The sequence below is a fragment of the Xenopus tropicalis genome, chromosome 8, assembly GCF_000004195.4.
Source record: "Xenopus tropicalis strain Nigerian chromosome 8, UCB_Xtro_10.0, whole genome shotgun sequence".
In the NCBI taxonomy this organism is placed as follows: domain Eukaryota; kingdom Metazoa; phylum Chordata; class Amphibia; order Anura; family Pipidae; genus Xenopus; species Xenopus tropicalis.
This window is the reverse complement of record NC_030684.2, coordinates 143,000,571-143,009,468: the sequence shown is the minus strand read 5'-3', so window position 1 is coordinate 143,009,468 and position 8,898 is coordinate 143,000,571. Positions and strand designations below refer to the sequence as shown.

The 8,898-nt window shown below is 57.3% G+C and overlaps 1 protein-coding gene across 1 annotated transcript in view; it reads left to right on the top strand.

The window, feature by feature from the left end:
• The first annotated feature begins 181 nt into the window (after positions 1-181).
• Positions 182-8,898, top strand: part of lmna (lamin A/C) — a 95,241-nt gene continuing 86,524 nt past the window's right edge. Inside the window, exons 1-2 of the mRNA XM_031890515.1 lie at positions 182-278; positions 7,749-7,802. The gene's annotated coding sequence lies outside the window, so the exon portion shown is untranslated. The remainder of the gene's footprint in view (positions 279-7,748; positions 7,803-8,898) is intronic.

The following is an 8,898-nucleotide window of genomic DNA, read 5'->3' as shown; positions in this document are numbered from 1 at the left end:
AAAGTGAGGGAAGTGAGGGATGGGAGTCCGGCAACTGGGAGACTGGGAGACTGGGAGACTGGGAGACTGGGAGACTGGGGGGGGATAAGGAGTTAGACAGGGGCCGCTGACTGGGGGGGGGATAAGGAGTTAGACAGGGGCCGCTGACTGGGGGGGGGCAGGTAGCGGTTGGAATGGGGCTAAAGCTGGGGAGGGGGCAGAGCTAGACTGCGGGTCAAGTGATTGGAATAAAGTGATTGGAGAGCACAGAAGGAGTTAAACTGAGGCCTGGGGAACAGGTGAGGAGTTAGTCTGGGGGCTAAGGATTTGGGCTGGGGGGGGGGGCAGGTGAGGAGTTAGTCTGGGGGCTAAGGATTTGGGCTGGGGGGGGGCAGGTGAGGAGTTAGACTGGGGGCCAAGGATTTGGGCTGGGGGGGGGGGCAGGTGAGGAGTTAGTCTGGGGGCTAAGGATTTGGGCTGGGGGGGGGGGCAGGTGAGGAGTTAGTCTGGGGGCTAAGGATTTGGGCTGGGGGGGGGGGGCAGGTGAGGAGTTAGTCTGGGGGCTAAGGATTTGGGCTGGGGGGGGGCAGGTGAGGAGTTAGACTGGGGGCCAAGGATTTGGGCTGGGGGGGGCAGGTGAGGAGTTAGACTGGGGGCTAAGGATTTGGGCTGGGGGGGGGCAGGTGAGGAGTTAGACTGGGGGCACAAGGATTTGGGCTGGGGGGGCAGGTGAGGAGTTAGTCTGGGGGCCAAGGATTTGGGCTGGGGGGGGGCAGGTGAGGAGTTAGTCTGGGGGCCAAGGATTTGGGCTGGGGGGGGGGCAGGTGAGGAGTTAGTCTGGGGGCCAAGGATTTGGGCTGGGGGGGGGGCAGGTGAGGAGTTAGTCTGGGGGCCAAGGATTTGGGCTGGGGGGGGCAGGTGAGGAGTTAGTCTGGGGGCCAAGGATTTGGGCTGGGGGGGGGGCAGGTGAGGAGTTAGACTGGGGGCACAAGGATTTGGGCTGGGGGGCAGGTGAGGAGTTAGTCTGGGGGCCAAGGATTTGGGCTGGGGGGGGGGGCAGGTGAGGAGTTAGACTGGGGGCACAAGGATTTGGGCTGGGGGGGCAGGTGAGGAGTTAGTCTGGGGGCCAAGGATTTGGGCTGGGGGGGGGCAGGTGAGGAGTTAGTCTGGGGGCCAAGGATTTGGGCTGGGGGGGGGGCAGGTGAGGAGTTAGTCTGGGGGCCAAGGATTTGGGCTGGGGGGGGGGGGCAGGTGAGGAGTTAGTCTGGGGGCCAAGGATTTGGGCTGGGGGGGGCAGGTGAGGAGTTAGTCTGGGGGCCAAGGATTTGGGCTGGGGGGGGGCAGGTGAGGAGTTAGTCTGGGGGCCAAGGATTTGGGCTGGGGGGGGGGCAGGTGAGGAGTTAGTCTGGGGGCCAAGGATTTGGGCTGGGGGGGAACAGGTGAGGAGCTAGTCTGGGGGCCAAGGATTTGGGCTGGGGGGGAACAGGTGAGGAGCTAGTCTGGGGGCCAAGGATTTGGGCTGGGGGGGCAGGTGAGGAGTTAGTCTGGGGGCCAAGGATTTGGGCTGGGGGGGCAGGTGAGGAGTTAGTCTGGGGGCCAAGGATTTGGGCTGGGGGGGGGCAGGTGAGGAGTTAGTCTGGGGGCCAAGGATTTGGGCTGGGGGGGAACAGGTGAGGAGCTAGTCTGGGGGCCAAGGATTTGGGCTGGGGGGGGGGCAGGTGAGGAGTTAGTCTGGGGGGCCAAGGATTTGGGCTGGGGGGGGGGGCAGGTGAGGAGTTAGTCTGGGGGCCAAGGATTTGGGCTGGGGGGGAACAGGTGAGGAGCTAGTCTGGGGGCCAAGGATTTGGGCTGGGGGGGGGCAGGTGAGGAGTTAGTCTGGGGGCCAAGGATTTGGGCTGGGGGGGGGGCAGGTGAGGAGTTAGTCTGGGGGCCAAGGATTTGGGCTGGGGGGGGGGCAGGTGAGGAGTTAGTCTGGGGGCACAAGGATTTGGGCTGGGGGGGGGCAGGTGAGGAGTTAGTCTGGGGGCACAAGGATTTGGGCTGGGGGGGGGGGGCAGGTGAGGAGCTAGTCTGGGGGCACAATGATTTGGGCTGGGGGGGGGCAGGTGAGGAGTTAGACTGGGGGCACAAGGATTTGGGCTGGGGGGGGGGCAGGTGAGGAGTTAGTCTGGGGGCCAAGGATTTGGGCTGGGGGGGCAGGTGAGGAGTTAGTCTGGGGGCCAAGGATTTGGGCTGGGGGGGGGGCAGGTGAGGAGTTAGTCTGGGGGCCAAGGATTTGGGCTGGGGGGGCAGGTGAGGAGTTAGTCTGGGGGCACAAGGATTTGGGCTGGGGGGGGGGAACAGGTGAGGAGTTAGACTGGGGGCACAAGGATTTGGGCTGGGGGGGAACAGGTGAGGAGTTAGTCTGGGGGCACAAGGATTTGGGCTGGGGGGGGAACAGGTGAGGAGTTAGTCTGGGGGCACAAGGATTTGGGCTGGGGGGGGAACAGGTGAGGAGTTAGTCTGGGGGCACAAGGATTTGGGCTGGGGGGGGAACAGGTGAGGAGTTAGTCTGGGGCTAAGGATTTGGGCGGGGGGGGGGCAGGTGAGGAGTTAATCTGGGGGCCAAGGATTTGGGCTGGGGGGGGGGGCAGGTGAGGAGTTAATCTGGGGGCTAAGGATTTGGGCTGGGGGGGGCATGTGAGGAGTTAGTCTGGGGGCTAAGGATTTGGGCTGGGGGGGGGCCAGGTGAGGAGTTAGTCTGGGGGCTAAGGATTTGGACTGGGGGGGGGGCAGGTGAGGAGTTAATCTGGGGGCCAAGGATTTGGGCTGGGGGGGGCAGGTGAGGAGTTAGTCTGGGGGCTAAGGATTTGAGCTGGGGGGGGGGGCAGGTGAGGAGTTAGTCTGGGGGCTAAGGATTTGGGCTGGGGGGGGGCATGTGAGGAGTTAGTCGGGGGGCCAAGGATTTGGGCTGGGGGGTGCATGTGAGGAGTTAGTCGGGGGGCCAAGGATTTGGGCTGGGGGGGGCAGGTGAGGAGTTAGTCTGGGGGCTAAGGATTTGGGCTGGGGGGGGCCAGGTGAGGAGTTAGTCTGGGGGCTAAGGATTTGGACTGGGGGGGGGGCAGGTGAGGAGTTAATCTGGGGGCCAAGGATTTGGGCTGGGGGGGGCAGGTGAGGAGTTAGTCTGGGGGCTAAGGATTTGAGCTGGGGGGGGGGGGCAGGTGAGGAGTTAGTCTGGGGGCTAAGGATTTGGGCTGGGGGGGGGCATGTGAGGAGTTAGTCGGGGGGCCAAGGATTTGGGCTGGGGGTGCATGTGAGGAGTTAGTCGGGGGGCCAAGGATTTGGGCTGGGGGGGCAGGTGAGGAGTTAGTCTGGGGGCTAAGGATTTGGGCTGGGGGGGGGGGCAGGTGAGGAGTTAGTCTGGGGGTCAGGTGATGGTAATAGGGTGTTAGCACAAGGAGTTGAGGGAACAGATGAATGAGATTGGGGCCAAGGATTTGGGCTGGGGTGTTAGACTGGAGGGGATAAGGGAATGGGGGGGCAGGTGAGGAGTTAGACTGGGGGGATAAGGGAATGGGGGGGCAGGTGAGTTAGACTGGGGGGGATAAGGAAATGGGGGGGCAGGTGAGGAGTTAGACTGGGGGGGATAAGGAAATGGGGGGGGCAGGTGAGGAGTTAGACTGGGAGGGATAAGGAATGGGGGGGCAGGTGAGGAGTTAGACTGGGGGGGATAAGGAAATGGGGGGGGCAGGTGAGGAGTTAGACTGGGGGGGATAAGGAAATGGGGGGGCAGGTGAGGAGTTAGACTGGAGGGGATAAGGGAATGGGGGGCAGGTGAGGAGTTAGACTGGGGGGGATAAGGGAATGGGGGGGCAGGTGAGTTAGACTGGGGGATAAGGAAATGGGGGGGCAGGTCAGGAGTTAGACTGGGGGGATAAGGAAATGGGGGGGCAGGTCAGGAGTTAGACTGGGGGGATAAGGAAATGGGGGGGTAGGTGAGGAGTTAGACTGGGGGGGATAAGGAAATGGGGGGGGCAGGTGAGGAGTTAGACTGGGGGGATAAGGAAATGGGGGGGCAGGTGAGGAGTTAGACTGGAGGGGATAAGGGAATGGGGGGGCAGGTGAGGAGTTAGACTGGGGGGATAAGGGAATGGGGGGCAGGTGAGTTAGACTGGGGGGATAAGGGAATGGGGGGGCAGGTGAGTTAGACTGGGGGGGATAAGGAAATGGGGGGGCAGGTGAGGAGTTAGACTGGGGGGGATAAGGAAATGGGGGGGCAGGTGAGGAGTTAGACTGGGGGGGATAAGGGAATGGGGGGCAGGTGAGTTAGACTGGGGGGGATAAGGAAATGGGGGGGGGCAGGTGAGGAGTTAGACTGGTGGGGGATAAGGAAATGGGGGGGGCAGGTGAGGAGTTAGACTGGGGGGATAAGGGAATGGGGGGGGCAGGTGAGGAGTTAGACTGGGGGGGATAAGGAAATGGGGGGGCAGGTGAGGAGTTAGACTGGGGGGGATAAGGAAATGGGGGGGGCAGGTGAGGAGTTAGACTGGGGGGGATAAGGGAATGGGGGGATGGATGTAGATGTGGGGGTTATATTGGGGAGAAGGAATCACACTTGGTGAATAAGGAATTGGGGGGGGGGGTGCTGGGAATAGGGAGGGAAATCTCTGTGCTGATTGGGGGGATTGGATGTGTGTGGGTAGAGTTGTAGGTTACAGTGTGTTTGGGCTGAGTTGCCCTTTAAGCGAACACATTGGCCGGTAACTGAGCCGCAGTGTATTGGGGCAAATTGACAGCTTGCCGGCCCACTGTCTGCTTGGGGGGGGCCCTTGTACCCTGATCCTGCAATAAGGGGCCGCTAGCTTGAACCTACATTCTATAGATCATGTGATTACTGTGCTGTACTGTGATTGGAGCCAAGGATGGGACCTTCAGTTTCAGTCTCTGGGTTTGTAACACGGTCCTCTGACCTGTGGGCCAATGAGACGGGCCTGTGGCTAGCAATGAATGGGTCGGGCCACCTGTGGCTAGCAATGAATGGGTCGGGCCGCCTGTGGCTAGGAATGAATGGGTCGGGCCGCCTGTGGCTAGGAATGAATGGGTCGGGCCGCCTGTGGCTAGGAATGAATGGGTCGGGCCGCCTGTGGCTAGGAATGAATGGGTCGGGCCGCCTGTGGCTAGGAATGAATGGGTCGGGCCGCCTGTGGCTAGCAGAAAATGGGTCGGTATATACTGTATGTACAGCCGTTACTGTGTATATAACGTGTTACTGTGATTTTATGCACCGAGATTATTAGATTTGTGTTTATTAATATGAACAGGGCTGTAAGGTTTGATACGCGGAGCGGCCATACTGCTTCCTTCCCTGCCGCACCCAGTGGGCTAAGTGAGTGGGTATTTCAGTGTAACATCTCTCGCTTGGGGTGCATGTTATTTATTAAACGCCATAAAGTACATAACCTTCCTGTTTAACTTCCCCTTCATTTTGAATAAAAGGGAAAGTCCTCTGCGAATGCAATTTGGGACTAATGGTATTATCCCATCTAGGCACCTCCCCCTGGGTAACAGTCCAATCTCCCCCCAGTACTTACCCAGGTACAGAGCTCTGATTCTCTGTACTTCCTGCTCCTGGGCTGCTCTCTTTCCCATGGTCAGGCAGGAACCTCCCCCTGGGTAAGTGAATCCAATCTCCCCCCAGTACTTACCCAGGTACAGAGCTCTGATTCTCTGTACTTCCTGCTCCTGGGCTGCTCTCTTTCCCATGGTCAGGCAGGAACCTCCCCCTGGGTAAGTGAATCCAATCTCTCCCCAGTACTTACCCAGGTACAGAGCTCTGATTCTCTGTACTTCCTGCTCCTGGGCTGCTCTCTTTCCCATGGTCAGGCAGGAACCTCCCCCTGGGTAAGTGAATCCAATCTCCCCCCAGTACTTACCCAGGTACAGAGCTCTGATTCTCTGTACTTCCTGCTCCTGGGCTGCTCTCTTTCCCATGGTCCGGCAGGAACCTCCCCCTGGGTAAGTGAATCCAATCTCCCCCCAGTACTTACCCAGGTACAGAGCTCTGATTCTCTGTACTTCCTGCTCCTGGGCTGCTCTCTTTCCCATGGTCAGGCAGGAACCCCCCCCTGGGTAAGTGAATCCAATCTCCCCCCAGTACTTACCCAGACACAGAGCTCTGATTCTCTGTACTTCCTGCTCCTGGGCTGCTCTCTTTCCCATGGTCAGACAGGAACCTCCCCCTGGGTAAGTGATTCCAATCTCCCCCCAGTACTTACCCAGGTACAGAGCTCTGATTCTCTGTACTTCCTGCTCCTGGGCTGCTCTCTTTCCCATGGTCAGGCAGGAACCCCCCCCTGGGTAAGTGAATCCAATCCCCCCCAGTACTTACCCAGGTACAGAGCTCTGATTCTCTGTACTTCCTGCTCCTGGGCTGCTCTCTTTCCCATCGTCAGGCAGGAACCTCCCCCTGGGTAAGTGAATCCAATCTCCCCCCAGTACTTACCCAGGTACAGAGCTCTGATTCTCTGTACTTAATGCTCCTGGGCTGCTCTCTTTCCCATGGTCAGGCAGGAACCTCCCCCTGGGTAAGTGAATCCAATCTCCCCCAGTACTTACCCAGGTACAGAGCTCTGATTCTCTGTACTTCCTGCTCCTGGGCTGCTCTCTTTCCCATGGTCAGGCAGGAACCTCCCCCTGGGTAAGTGAATCCAATCTCCCCCCAGTACTTACCCAGGTACAGAGCTCTGATTCTCTGTACTTCCTGCTCCTGGGCTGCTCTCTTTCCCATGGTCAGACAGGAACCTCCCCCTGGGTAAGTGAATCCAATCTCCCCCCAGTACTTACCCAGGTACAGAGCTCTGATTCTCTGTACTTCCTGTTCCTGGGCTGCTCTCTTTCCCATGGTCAGACAGGAACCTCCCCCTGGGTAAGTGAATCCAATCTCCCCCCAGTACTTACCCAGGTACAGAGCTCTGATTCTCTGTACTTCCTGCTCCTGGCTGCTCTCTTTCCCATGGTCAGGCAGGAACCTCCCCCTGGGTAAGTGAATCCAATCTCCCCCCAGTACTTACCCAGGTACAGAGCTCTGATTCTCTGTACTTCCTGCTCCTGGGCTGCTCTCTTTCCCATGGTCAGACAGGAACCTCCCCCTGGGTAAGTGAATCCAATCTCCCCCCAGTACTTACCCAGGTACAGAGCTCTGATTCTCTGTACTTCCTGCTCCTGGGCTGCTCTCTTTCCCATGGTCAGACAGGAACCTCCCCCTGGGTAAGTGAATCCAATCTCCCCCCAGTACTTACCCAGGTACAGAGCTCTGATTCTCTGTACTTCCTGCTCCTGGGCTGCTCTCTTTCCCATGGTCAGACAGGAACCCCCCCTGGGTAAGTGAATCCAATCTCCCCCCAGTACTTACCCAGGTACAGAGCTCTGATTCTCTGTACTTCCTGCTCCTGGGCTGCTCTCTTTCCCATGGTCAGACAGGAACCTCCCCCTGGGTAAGTGAATCCAATCTCCCCCCAGTACTTACCCAGGTACAGAGCTCTGATTCTCTGTACTTCCTGTTCCTGGGCTGCTCTCTTTCCCATGGTCAGACAGGAACCTCCCCCTGGGTAAGTGAATCCAATCTCCCCCCAGTACTTACCCAGGTACAGAAAGCAGCTAAGGATCAGGGAGCACAAAGAATCAGAGCTCTGTACCTGGGTGATTGGTAATGTATAATAGTCAGGGTCACTGAGTCTGTCAGTATTTGTGTCTTCAGATAAACTAGAGAATTGTTTGTTTTTCCTCCGTAGGCCCCAGGATATCCCCCCCCCCTGCGACATCTCTGGCTATCAGCACCCATACAGGTAATGCACTTACTGCACTCTCATTCCTTCTATAGAATTGTGCTTAGTACAGGGGAATCCCTATGTGCCATAGTTTTATGGTATCTCTCTGTACAGGCTATGGGCAAACTTAGGGGGCTGTTCCTGCTGAATTGTGCTTAGTACAGGGGAATCCCTATGTGCCATAGTTTTATGGTATCTCTCTGTACAGGCTATGGGCAAACTTAGGGGGCTGTTCCTGCTGAATTGGGCTTAGTACAGGGGAATCCCTATGTGCCATAGTTTTATGGTATCTCTCTGTACAGGCTATGAGCAAACTTAGGGGGCTGTTCCTGCTGAATTGTGCTTAGTACAGGGGAATCCCTATGTGCCATAGTTTTATGGTATCTCTCTGTACAGGCTATGGGCAAACTTAGGGGGCTGTTCCTGCTGAATTGGGCTTAGTACAGGGGAATCCCTATGTGCCATAGTTTTATGGTATCTCTCTGTACAGGCTATGAGCAAACTTAGGGGGCTGTTCCTGCTGAATTGTGCTTAGTACAGGGGAATCCCTATGTGCCATAGTTTTATGGTATCTCTCTGTACAGGCTATGAGCAAACTTAGGGGGCTGTTCCTGCTGAATTGTGCTTAGTACAGGGGAATCCCTATGTGCCATAGTTTATGGTATCTCTCTGTACAGGCTATGAGCAAACTTAGGGGGCTGTTCCTGCTGAATTGTGCTTAGTACAGGGGAATCCCTATGTGCCATAGTTTTATGGTATCTCTCTGTACAGGCTATGAGTAAACTTAGGGGGCTGTTCCTGCTGAATTGTGCTTAGTACAGGGGAATCCCTATGTGCCATAGGTTTATGGTATCTCTCTGTACAGGCTATGGGCAAACTTAGGGGGCTGTTCCTGCTGAATTGTGCTTAGTACAGGGGAATCCCTATGTGCCATAGGTTTATGGTATCTCTCTGTACAGGCTATGGGCAAACTTAGGGGGCTGTTCCTGCTGAATTGTGCTTAGTACTGGGGAATCCCTGTGTGCCATAGTTTTATGGTATCTCTCTGTACAGGCTATGGGCAAACTTAGGGGGCTGTTCCTGCTGAATTGTGCTTAGTACAGGGGAATCCCTA